Below are 13941 nucleotides of genomic sequence, written 5' to 3'. Positions count from 1 at the left end.
CTGCCCCAAGCTGGGTAAATATGTGGGGTTGCAGGACAGAACCTCGGTGGGGGTTGTTATTGGTGCAGGCTCAATGGGCCATATGGTCTCCTTCTGCACTATAGATTTTATGAACTACTTCTGCACTCCCTCCTTTCCTCAATGAACGATATGCTTTGTCTGTATAGCGTGCAAGAAACAATACTTTTCACTGTATACTAATACATGTGACAACAATAAATCAAATCAAATCTCAGCATAATGCACCATGATGGACAAGTTGTCACCATTCTGAACCTGGTAGCAAGATCCTGGCAGTCAGTGACATCAGTGCTGCCACAGACCCAAGCATTTTCTTTGCCCTCCCCTGGGATGCAGGCCACTTGAGTTGAGAAAATGTCACCACATTGGGAAAATGCTTTTCAGATATAGTGTTGTCCAGTGTCCAGATTTGGGAGGAGTCTGTTTCAGATCTCCCATACAAGACAGTTGTAGCCACATTGTCAGGAAGCAGTTGCAGGATTGTGACAAAGTTTTTTTTGGACGTCCAAATCTTCATTGCACAATTCACAGAGCCTTGTGGTTTTACTGAGACAAGTGCTTGGGTCATGTTGATGAATGTGATGAAGAATTCCTGATGTTGTTCTCGACACTTTTCCTGGATTTGTCTGGCAACAGTGACAATGGACTGAATTTTCCCATCCCACCCACCATGGGAATCATAGCAGGCGGGACAGGACTATGCAAAAGTCTGTTGACCTCAGGCAGGATTTTCCGGTCTTGGGGCGAGTGCAGCCAGAAAATTCCACCTCATGCGAGAGGTTCCTCTGGAAGGTCTAAAGCCATACTGTGTCTCTGGAAGGGATTCTTCAGCCGCAGGGCATGGGCGGTTCAGAAGAATGTGTATTAGGATTTTCCCTGTTGGAAACAAGAGGAATTCCTTGATCGTTTCCATAGCAGGATTTATCTCCCTTCTTGAAGATAGTCACATCGGAGGGGGGAGGGGGGAGGGGGGGAGTTAATTTTCCTTCCAAATCTGTGGGATGAGTGCATTGATGTTAACAAAAGCTCACCAGCTTTGAAGACCTTCACCGGAATATCATCGAGGCCACAGCATTTGCTATTTTGCATCCATTCAATTGCTGGTTGCAACTCTCCCATTGATAACAGTTCAGCCATGGATTCTACCACAGGGTACTAGCGGGGGGCGGGGGAGGGGGGGGGGCAGCCTGGGTAGTATTGGCTGACAGTATAGATTCACAATTGGGGAGTCATTCAAAATGATCTTTCCTGTGTTGATAGCATTGTCACCTTTACAAAGAGAAACACAAACTGTGAGTGAAGGGGATATTGTCCATTTGACAGTGATCTATAGATGGCCCTGGCGGCTTCAAAAGAGTTTGCATGTCAGGATGGTCAGAATGTTTCGGGCTTTCCCTTCTCACCACCTATCCTTTATCTTCTGGATTTGTCTTTGGGCATCAACTTTGAGCTATTGCAAAGCTGCTGTCTTGAATTGCAACCTTGAGTTCTTCTACCAGGCAATGAAGGCTGCTCATTTTGTTCTGGGGGGTCACATATTTCAGTGTTGCTTTTGTTGAGACTGTATTCGTGACAACAATATTGCCTGGACATGGAGTCTAGCACAGCTGACTTTCTTTAATCTTGCTGTTGGGAAATTGAGTTGGATGTGTGATGATTTTCCAATATAGTCGTGAGCTTCATTTGGAATTCTTTGCTTCAATTGGGGTGCTTTAGGGGTGAGGTATTGATTTTTTTCCTCATGGACATTTGGGCCTTGCAATGTCTTGGTGCTAGGTGGACATTCTTCAGTCAATGATCTGTCCAGCAGGCATCAGTTCCCAGCATGGATTGTGTGATAATGACATACTTTAGACCTTTGACTCAAACAATGATATAATCCAAGAGATGCCAATTCTTTGATCTATGATGTCTCCAGGTGGTCCTGTTGGAGAAGAGGGTGGTAGTTATAATGAGGTCATCCATGCTGAGCACACCCTGCCAGGAGGAGGGAGCCATTTGGCTTTTGCCACCTCATTTTCCCCGGTGGTTCCACTGCAGACATCAAAGTCATGGCCAACCCTGGCATCGAAGTTGCCCCCGGAAAGATGACTTTTGTTTTGGAATGGCAGTGAAGACATCATCAATGTTAGAATAGACCTTTTCCATTACATCTTCATTGGAGTCGAGATATGGGGCATGAGCTTTGATTATGGGGCAGGCTGGCTAGTGTTGAGCTGCCAATGATGCGTTATAGGTCCTGTTCTGGCAGTGTGCCCAAGATCCAATTCCAAATGGTAAAACCAACTCCATGGCCACATGGTCACTGTCAGCCTTTCCTTTCCAGTTGAAGGGTATTTCCCCAGCTTGTTCCTTCAGCTGCCCCTCCCCAGGAAGGTGGGTCTCACTGAGGGCAGCAGTGTCAATCTGGAGTCTTGATAGCTCATGTGACATGACCACATTTTCTCTTTATGGACAGTCACTGTCAAGATTAGCCATGAATGCTCCAACAATCCAAGTTACAAAAGTTGAAGTTTTCTTTCACTGAGCACAAAGCTCGCGATCCCACAAGTTGTGGTTCCAGTCAGGTGGAAAGTGGGGCAACCTATTTTTCGGGCATTTCTTCTACTCCGCTCCCTTTTGGGGGGTGGGCAGAGGGTATCCCGATGAGTTCTGCTCAGTCACAGATGCTGCCTGATCCAACACGGGTGTCCAACAACCTTCCTGCATCTGTTGCCTGTCCACAGATTCTTGATTCGAGTCCTCCTAGTTTACAGCTCCGCCCCATCGCCAAGTCTCCATCACACAGGATATGGCAAACCCAACCGGGTAGAAGCTTGTGCAGCTTGATTTAACACAGCACCTTGTGGGCTCCATCAGTGTCTACGTGACCTTGCTGGGCTGGTGGTCAGACATTGGTGACTTGGAGAACCACAATGACCCTGGACCATCCTTCCCCCTGCACCTGGTGAGACATTTTCAATCGCCCAATATGGCTATCACTGCTGCCTCACAGCACCAGGGACCTGGGTTTGATTCCCAGCTTGGGTCACTGCCCATGTGGAGCTTGCACATTCTCCCCGTGTCTGCGTGGGTTTCCTCCGGGTGCTCCGGTTTCCTCCCACAGTCCAAAGACATGCTGGTTAGGTGCATTGGCCATGCTAAATTCTCCCTCAGTGTACCCGAACAGGTGTCAGAGTGTGGTGACTGGAGGATTTTCACAGTAACTTCATTGTTGTGTTAATGTAAGATGACTTGTGACACTAATAAATAAACTTTAACTTTGATATGAAAACAGAAAATGCTGGATCAGTTCTGAAGAAGTCATCCAGACTCAAAACACTAACTCTGATTCTCTCTCCACCGACGCTGCCAGACCTGCTGAGTATTTTCCAGCATTTTCTGTTTTGATTTCAGATTCCAGCATCCGCAGTATTTTACTTTTCTTTAAGTTTTCCTTTGTCTGTTCTGCCACTGAAGACTCTTTGGCCCGCACTTTGTCATAAAAACATAGTAAATAGGAGGGGGAGGAGGCCATTCGACCCTTCCAACCTGGTCCACCATTCATAATGATCATGGCTGATCATCCAACTCAATAGCCTGATCCCACTGTCACCTCGCCCTGACCTTGGCACCCATGGGTGGCTCTCTCAGGAGCAAGGAGCTGCTGATGACATGTTTGGGGTGCGCAGCCTCTGGGATTTTACTGTTAATTGTTTTGTTAGAAGGAAATAAAAACGGTATCACCCCGCATTAAGCTTAGAAAGAAACAGAGAAATCCGGTTTCTTCAACTTTTACCAGTGATTCAAGACTGTCGCCAGAAAGCGCAAAGTTCAGATGGAACCACAATAATTTAACCTAAATATTTCCGAGAGTTTCCACGTTCTGTGGTTTCGTTTAACGTCATGTTAGCAAGCTGCAACTTCCTATCCCTTTCCCAGCGAACACACAGCGCAACTTGGAATTCTCCTGATCTATTGAGTTTTAAACAACTCCCTTCAATCATTCTGCTCCCTCTTGTCCCGCTGATGAAGGGAATCGTTTGGACACGGTCCCTGTAGTTGATACAAGACACCATTCTGACACGAAGAAATGCCTAAAGGAAATGCACTTTCTCCAATTCTGGAACATAATCCATATAAAGAATCTATTAAAAGGTTTGATGTCGGAATGTGAAATTGTGTGTGTACTTAATCGCACGGTTAACGGTTCCTGCAGCAATTCACACAAGGTAAATAACTCCTCATTTCACAAGTATCTCCAGCACAAGGCATTTGTTCTCCTGATTTTGTGCGGTATTTATCAGAGAATTCGAAGTTAATTTCAAATGTGTTCGAGGGGAAAAAATGACAGGATGCATTTGACGCCTGTGAGTTTTGTTTTAGGAACAGCTAAAAAATGTTTAAAGCTTTATTAGTGTCACAAGTAGGCTCATATTAACACCGCAATGAAGTTACTGTGAAAATTACTGTTAAATTACTGTAAAACTGAGCGTTATTGTTACTGTTACTGTAAAGAAGATAAAAAGTTGCCAATCCATTAATTGCTGAAACCTACACAGAATTTTAACCCTTTTCCCTTCAGTTACTCTCCCAGTTCCAGTTTGTGGATTAATCCTGTTTACAAACCCGAGACTTTTTTTTCAGAACAGTTTCTGCTGGCTTTTTATCCTAGTTAATTAATGGTGTGCGGTGAATCTAAGATATTAAAATATCATACAGACTTCAGGTTAACAACTTGCAGTTTGCATTTGTAGAAAGGCAAATTGATAACATTAGTAGCGAATGTATCAGAGAGGTGTCCTTCGCTACAATGCGAAATTTCCCACCGAACTCCCAAACAAGAGACCCCAAAAAAGGAAAGAGATTGTGGGTAATCCGAAATCAAATGTTCGGTGCGTTTAATACATGCGTTATAAACGACAGTAAACTGGAAGCGATCGAAAAAGAATAATTTATCCCTCAAAATGTGCTTGTAACTTTTTTTCCAAAAACATTCGCGCGCCGGGTGACTGAACGAACTTGGACGAAATGTATCCGGTTATTGATGTCTGGAACCGTTAATTTATTAATTCTCATTCCACGGTTGCTTCCGCCGAATGCATCGGGCATTTGATTTCGCATTACCCGCAGTCATTTTACCTTTTTTTAGAGTCTCTTGTCAGGGAGTTCAGTGGTAAATTTCGCATTGTAGCGAAGACAACCTTTCTGATACATTCGGTACTAATGTTATCAATTTGCCTTTCTACAAGTGCTAGATTGGCGCTTCTGAATAGGTGCTGATCTTAAAATAAAATATAGTCATTTAAATATATACACATATATATTTATATATATATATATTTAAATGCAAATGAAATGTAAATTAAATATATATATTTAAATACATATTTATATATATATACAGTATTATATTATATATATATATATATCATGTGGGTGGCAATACATTCATTGTTGATTCTTCCTGTTAGAATTATTTTATCGACCGGATTCGCGTTCTGATGAATTGAGATGCATCTGATACAATCAAACACACAGTGGGATTGAATTCATCTCTAACCGGGTGAGGTAATGTTTTGAAGTGTGAGGTTTTAAGATGCTAGCCTTGTTGCCGATTCACATGAGCAAGTTCAATTCTTTTTATTTTAGTAGTGGTTATTAGAAAGATTATCCAAAATAAACCTGGCGTTTTCCTGATAAACCTCACTCCCCTTGCAGTCAAATGCAATTCTCGCAAGTTGATTTTTGCTAAATTGTTTAACTTGAGAATAAAAGATCAGCTTTTTAAACAATTCTTTCATGGGATGTGGCAAAGCATCTATTGCCCTTTGAGAAGGTCTTTATCAACTTAACCGGTTACTTTGCCGGTTTGACCTCTTTTTAGGACTTTGCCGGTTTGAGGTGGACAGGAATGAAATCTGTTGGCGGATTTCTGTTGCTGACTCTATAAAGTCGGGTTAAGGCTGCCCCATGTGTCTGAGAGATGTGGGGGTTCTCATACACCGTGTTCAGCTTGTTCCCTGTCGCTAGCAATATGCTGGCTGACATTTCTGATTTTAACATATATTCTGCCCCAAAGCGCTATCAATCATTCACATTGTCCACAGCCTCCGGTGTTTGGATTAATTTGACGTTTTTATTGTACTCAAACTATGCCGAGTGTCGCTGATACAAAGAGTGTTTTACACTCTGATCCGCTGGAGCCTCTGACTATTAGAGAGGGGGTTTCAGACGCTAGATTTTCAACTTCATGGTTTGTGTGAGAGGCTCCAAAATGTGAGTTTCTTCCACCTCCTTTCAATTACATTTCAGCAACTTTCAGAACTTAGCACATTAGATCAATTTGGGTGTCTTGTAGATTTTTGTTTGAAAACGCCAGCGTGTTCTGTGCAGAAAGCGGTAAAGTTTTGTCCGAGACTTAAAACAAACTCCCTCCCTCTAATTATCTCAGAAATCTGTAACCTCTGCTTTGATTTTGCGAATATAAATGTCGTTTTATTTTATGGCTCTTAATAAATTGTATCCATTTCAAAAGTACAAGGAGTACAGGTATGTACAAAACTGAACTTTCAAATCAATGTGAAGTATCAGGATATTGTGCATGATTTCACCATTTAAGAGGGTCTCACAAAGTCGGTCATAGAATCCCTACAGTGCAGAAGGAGGCCATTCGGCCCATCAAGTCTGCACCACTCTCTGAAAGAGCATTTAAGATTAAAGTTTATTTATTAGTGTCACAAGTAGGCTTACATTAACACTGCAATGAAGTTACTGTGAAAATCCTGCAGTGGCCACACTCCAGTGCCTGTTCGGGTAGCCATGATGTGGAGATGCGGCGTTGGACTGGGGTGGGCACAGTAAGAAGTTTCACAACACCAGGTTAAAGCCCAACAGGTTTGGACAGGTTTGAACCTGTTGGACTTTAACCTGGTGTTGTGAGACTTCCTACTTTGTTCAGGTACACTGAGGAAGAATTTAGCATGGCCAATGCACCTAACCAGCATGTCTTTGGACTGTGGGAGGAAACTGGAGCACCCGGAGGAAGCTCTTGCAGACAGGGGAAGAACATGCAGACTCCGCACAGACAGTGACCGAAGCCAGGAATCGAACCCAGGTCCCTGGTGCTGTGAGACAGCAGTGCTAACTACTGTGCCACTGTGCTGCCCCATCTTACCCAGATCACCCTATCCCCGCAACCGCACACAATTACCATGGCTTATCAACCTAACCTACATCTGCCAGGACACTACAAGGCAATTTAGCATGACCAATCCCTTTAAACTGCACATTGTTGGACTGTGGGAGGAAACCGGAGCACCTGGAGGAAACACATGCAGACACAGGGAGAATGCGTAAACTCCACACAGTGACCCAAGCCAGGAACTGAACCTGGGTCCTTGGTGCTGTGAGGCAGCAGCACTAACCAGTGTACCACCGTACTGACCATCCATCTTCATTCTCTTTCTTATATAGTGGGTCATTAATGTTGCGTGCCTTTCCAATATAGGACTTTGACACAATGGTGGACTACACCCATTCCAGGCCTGTCTTGCCATTGAACACAGCGTGAAACACCCACCGGCCTCTGCAGCAGGAAACACTCCATGTTTCCGCCCCTACCATGGGACCTAATCTCAAAAGGAGAGAATTTGCACCCTTTATCTCTTTAAGGGAAGCAGGCATGGTGTTGAAGGATTTGGTAGTCCACACTGCTCTGATCCATGGCATTGGACTACCTTGGATAAGTGAGAGTGATCATGAATGCCAAGCACGGTTTGCTATTAGTCACTGTTGTATTTGCTGAGTTATCCCGAGGAGCAAGGCTTCTGGTGCAGCCGCTGATGCTCAAACTGAGGGCTGTTGGAAACGTATTTGGAGGAACCAATCGAGGAACAGTACAGTACACCACTGCCCAGCTGCCAGTGCCGGCAATCTAAAAATCGGTGAGAATCCAAGAAAGCTAAGGGGATGGCAGGGTTGGCCCCAAATCTGCTGCAGCGGGGCATTTCTATCACACCTCTCAGCTCACATTCTCTTTTGTGTCACAAATTGCTGGAAGTGCAAGTTGTTAACATGCGTCTGGGACCAATGAAATTTAGGAATAAAGAACACAGAGGAATGATAGGGAAGGATATAGGGCAACATGGAATATCAGTAGAAACAGAAAGAGAAATATAATGAAAGGGAAAGACAATTTGGATTGAGAGGAAAAGAGGAGACAGAAAGTAAAAATAAGAAAAAATAAACATTAAACTTTTTTAAAAACCTCTTGGAACAATTTACTATCTGCAGGAATGAGACTTCACAGTTCTAGTTGTTCACTTCTTGAGACTCTCGTTAGAACCATCTTATAAGTAGGGTCCTTAATACATGGAATACCATCTTTAATGGCAGCAATTAGATTCTTTCTTTCTTATTTATGGTGCAAGTTTAGTAGTCTCTTGTCAATCGTGGGGGAATTGTTGATGAGTTGTTGTTTTTGCAAGATTAATGATGAGGCTAATATCCAGCAATTTGTGGTAATTTACTACTCCTGTAAGTTTGTTCCTCACTACAAATTATCATTCTTTTTCTGTGCCATGATTATTAACCTCTCACTGTTTTTAGCAATAGTATTGGTGGAGGAGTGCAGGAGTCCTTGGGCTATGTGGTGTAAGATGTGCAATGTCGCAAGTCACTTACTGCAAAACTTTGTCTTCTGTGCCAGTGAAGATCCTTAGGATATGTCCTCTAATAATGACACCTGTTCCCTAACAAATCTGGGCCATTTCATTTAACTCATAGATATAATGCTGGAATTCTCTGACCTCACCTGCAGCTGGGATTCTCCAGTCCCGCCGCAGTAAATGGAAATTTTGCTATGCGTCAAATTCTCCGTTCTCACTGGCAGCAGCGGTGGGGTGTACGAGACTGGAGAATTCTGGCCTTTTCATAATGTAGTCTGGCACAATGGAGCTCATCCATTTTCTTGACCGCAGCTTTCCGTCACAGGTCAGTTGGAGTTGCACAAAAGAATACATACATCCCTGGGAAGGTCACACAACTGATGGAGAAAAAAAGCTTTGCAATCTTGCTGCCGTTACTGGAATGGCAAGTCAGGACATGAAGAGCCAACACAAGAATGTTTGATCATGACACTAACAGTCGCACTGTGACAGCATATCTTGCCTGAGATACCAAAGTTTCAAGAAAGTCAACAAGACCTATGAAACATTTCTCTGGTAACTTGTTACTTTATGCCCCAGCATGAGAGCATGTGTTTCTGTACATAGGCACTGCATCAAGCATCTATTTGTCTGTCACACTTCCTGGCTTATGTCTGAAGTAGGACACTTGACATCGAAAGTATTCCTTACACAGTTTCAAATCTCATAATTGCAACAAACCACAATCAAGATTGGTAGCATTTGAATCAAATGGAAAACTTTTCAATATAAAGGCAAAATACTGTGGATGCTGGAATCTGAAACAGAAACAGAAAATGCTGGAAAATCTCAGCAGGTCTGGCAGCATTTGTGGATAGAGAATAGAGTCAATGTTTCAAGTCTGGATGATGTCATTTTCAAATTAACATAGAACATAGAACAGTACAGCACAGAAAAGGCCCTTCGGCCCACGATGTTGTGCCGAGCTTTATCTGAAACCAAGATCAAGCTATCCCACTCCCTATCATCCTGGTGTGCTCCAATAACCGCTTAAATGTTCCTAAAGTGTCTGACTCCACTATCACTGCAGGCAGTCCATTCCACACCCCAACCACTCTCTGAGTAAAGAACCTACCTCGGACATCCTTCCTATATCTCCCACCATGAACCCTATAATTATGCCCCCTTGTAATAGCTCCATCCACCCGAGGAAATAGTCTTTGAATGCTCACTCTATCTATCCCCTTCATCATTTTATAAACCTCTATTAAGTCTCCCCTCAACCTCCTCATAAGACCTACCCTCCAAACCAGGCAGCATCCTGGTAAATCTCCTTTGCACTCTTTCCAGCGCTTCCACATCCTTCTTATAGTGAGGTGACCAGAACTGCACACAATATTCCAAATGTGGTCTCACCAAGGTCCTGTACAGTTGCAGCATAACCCCACAGCTCTTAAACTCCAACCCCCTGTTAATAAAAGCTAACACACTATAGGCCTTCTTCACAGCTCTATCCACTTGAGTGGCAACCTTCAGAGATCTGTGGATATGGACCCCATATGAACAGCCCTAGTACCCACTTATGATTGCTAGTAGCTACGCATATTCATAGCTTCAAGCTATGTATATGCAAATATGAGAGCTTCATGTTTTTAGGTGTCCAGATCACCAACAATCTGTTCTGATCCCCCCATGCCAACACTATAGTTAAGAAAGCCCACCAATGCCTCTACATCCTCAGGAGACTAAGGAAATTTGGCATGTCCGCTACGACTCTCACCAACTTCTACTGACGCACCATAGAAAGCATTCTTTCTGGTTGTCTCACAGCTTGGTATGGTTCCTGCACTATCTAAGACTGCAAGAAACTACAAAGGATCGTGAATGAAGCCCAATCCATCATGCAAACCAGCTTTCCATCCATTGACTCTGTCTACACTTTCCGCTGCCTCAGAAAAGCAGCCATCATTATTTAAGGACCCCACACACCCCGGACATTCTCTCTTCCACCTTCTTCCATCGGGACAAAAATACAAGTCTGAGATCATGTACCAACCGACTCAAGAAGAGCTTCTTCCCTGCTGCCATCAGACTTTTGAATGGACCTACCTTATACTAAGTTGATCTTTCTCTACACCCTAGCTATGACTATAACACTACATTCTGCACTCTCTCCTTTCACTCTCTATGAACGATATCCTTTGTCTGCAAGAAACAATACTTTTTACTGTATCTAATATATGTGACAATAATAAATCAAATCAAAAGAGACAGAGACCTGTATTCTGCAGTCAAAAGGAACATGTCCAGGCATTGCACCTTTTAGAATTAAACAAAAACAAGGGGGACAATATCTCCCCGGTGTATTCACCATGGCGATGCCTCAACCAATCAGAGTCCACTTGCGCACCAATCAACGCCGTTTTCTCAGGCTGTATAAATTGTTGCTCTCTTCGAAATTTGACATTCTTGTGCTTGTCCTGATGAGTGCAAGATGAAAAACTTTGGCAACATGTCTCTTCTTTTTTTCAGCAATACAAAGTCCTAGAAATTTGTGAAAACCAAGCAGCCGGGAAAGGTTATCAATGAAAGAAGGAAGGAAAATTAATCATTTTGCTCCAAATACTTTTGTGAACATTCTTTTGGTCATCATTCTGAATTTTTCCTCTAAACTGAGAAATTGATAATGGGATTATAAAGGAGGCATGAAAATGGTTACATTTACAAGAACTATTAAACTTAACTGGACAATACTTTCTTCTGTGTTTGAAATACTTTTACTGCTTTCTTGCATTTGTTCAGGTTCTCACACCATCATTATTAATGAATGAAAGACAAGGATACCTGGCTACAGCTCCCAACACAAACCAACTTTACAATGCTGCTAAGTCAATCCTCCTCCTACTCTCCAATATCTTCATAGAAAGTATACTGAGAAAAAGAACTCCGAGAAATCAGTTTTAGGAAAATGAGGGTTCCCAGATTTTTGTTTGGTATAAACGTGTACTCACCCATGCAACAAACAGAAAATCTTCAATTCTTCTTAGGCAATTTTCCTATATTCAATAGATTTTTATTGCAAGTTATGTGTATCACAAATGATAGTTTAAGCGATGCCAGATATCAAAGCAGCATCTTTTAATTTTGCAAGGCATGTCAAGGGTGGCATGGTGACACAGTGGTTAACAGTGGAAGAAGGTGTAACTGGTGTTATCAGCAAGTTTGCGGATGACACGAAGATGGCTGGAATTGCGGATAGTGAAGAGCATTGTCAGGCAATACAGCAGGATATAGATAGGCTGGAAAATTGGACGGAGAGGTGGCAGATGGAATTTAATCCGGATAAATGCGAAGTGATGCATTTTGGAAGAAATAATGTAGGGAGGAGTTATACAATAAATGGCAGAGTCATCAGGAGTATAGAAACACAGAGGGACCTCGGTGTGCAAGTCCACAAATCCTTGAAGGTGGCAACACAGGTGGAGAAGGTGGTGAAGAAGGCATATGGTATGCTTGCCTTTATAGGACGGGGTATAGAGTATAAAAGCTGGAGTCTGATGATGCAGCTGTATAGAACGCTGGTTAGGCCACATTTGGAGTACTGTGTCCAGTTCTGGTCACCGCACTACCAGAAGGACGTGGAGGCATTGGAGAGAGTGCAGAGAAGGTTTACCAGGATGTTGCCTGGTATGGAGGGTCTTAGCTATGAGGAGAGATTGGGTAGACTGGGGTTGTTCTCCTTGGAAAGACGGAGAATGAGGGGAGATCTAATAGAGGTATACAAGATTATGAAGGGTATAGATAGGGTGAACAGTGGGAAGCTTTTTCCCAGGTCGGAGGTGACGATCACGAGGGGTCACGGGCTCAAGCTGAGAGGGGCGAAGTATAACTCAGACATCAGAGGGACGTTTTTTACACAGAGGGTGGTGGGGGCCTGGAATGCGCTGCCAAGTAGGGTGGTGCAGGCAGGCACGCTGACATCGTTTAAGACTTACCTGGATAGTCACATGAGCAGCCTGGGAATGGAGGGATACAAACGATTGGTCTAGTTGGACCAAGGAGCGGCACAGGCTTGGAGGGCCGAAGGGCCTGTTTCCTGTGCTGTACTGTTCTTTGTTCTTTGTAACACTGCTGCCTCACAGCACCAGGGACTTGGGTTCAATTCCGGCCTTGGGTCACTGTCTGTGTGGAGTTTGCTCATTCTACCCGTGTCTGTGTGGATTTCCTCTGGGTTTCCTCCCACAGTCCAAAGCGGGTGGATTGGCCATGCTAAATCGACCCTTAGTGTCAGGAGGATTAGCTGGGTAAATATGTGGGGTTATAGGGATTGTTGTCAGTGCAGGCTTGATGGGCCGAATGGTTTCCTTCTGCATTGTAGGGATTCTATGATTCTATGAAATGCTTACACCATTGGTTCCCGTATAAATGGAGCAAATTCTGGGAGGAATGTATCATTGCCAAGTTTGGAGAAAGACTTTGAGTAATAATTACAAGATTTATAAATGTTTCCCCAAAGGATCCTGTACGAATTCACTGAAAGCTTTTCAGATCTATTTGATAAGGAAAACTGCAATTCAGAAAAATGGAGGTTATGTTTCCTATTTGGCCTCTCTTATAAAAAGCCAAGCTCCAAACAAATTCGCCTCGAGCTGCTTATTCATGTAGTTTATGGTAATTTATTTATTGATGGAACTATTGATTTTGAGGAAACAGATGTGTGTATCCACCGACAGTTGGCAAGATAAGTACAACTTATTTATTTTTCATAAATGAAGAAGGTTTAGAAATCTTGTTCCAAGTTCATTTAAAGGAGATGTCCTTCCATTGTTAGCACCTACTTCCCTGTCCTTTCCCCCCCACCCAGCACATACACACACACAGGCACACACGCATGCACACACGCATGCACACACGCACGCAAGCACACACAATGATGACACATTGGAAGGTAGCCCCTAAATTCCTCCACCTAGAGAATGGTGAATGTGTGGAATTCACTACCACAGAAAGTATTTGAGGCCAAAACATTGTGTGGTTTCAAGAAGAAATTAGGTATAGCTCTTGGGGCCAAAGGGACCAAGGGATACGGGGAGAAAGGGGGATCAGGATATTGAATGTGATGATCAGCCATGATCATAATGAATGGGGGAGCAGGTTCGAAGGGCCAAATGGCCTCCTCCTGATTCTAGTTTCTATGTTTCTAATTTCAATGATGAAGCCACTGGGTTCTGATCCCCGGCCAATGATGGATGGGTTTCCAAGATGCAAAAAGACATTGCTAAACTTGCAGAAT

The sequence above is a fragment of the Mustelus asterias genome, chromosome 18 (genome assembly GCF_964213995.1).
Source record: "Mustelus asterias chromosome 18, sMusAst1.hap1.1, whole genome shotgun sequence".
Taxonomy (NCBI): domain Eukaryota; kingdom Metazoa; phylum Chordata; class Chondrichthyes; order Carcharhiniformes; family Triakidae; genus Mustelus; species Mustelus asterias.
This window is presented reverse-complemented; position numbering follows the sequence as displayed.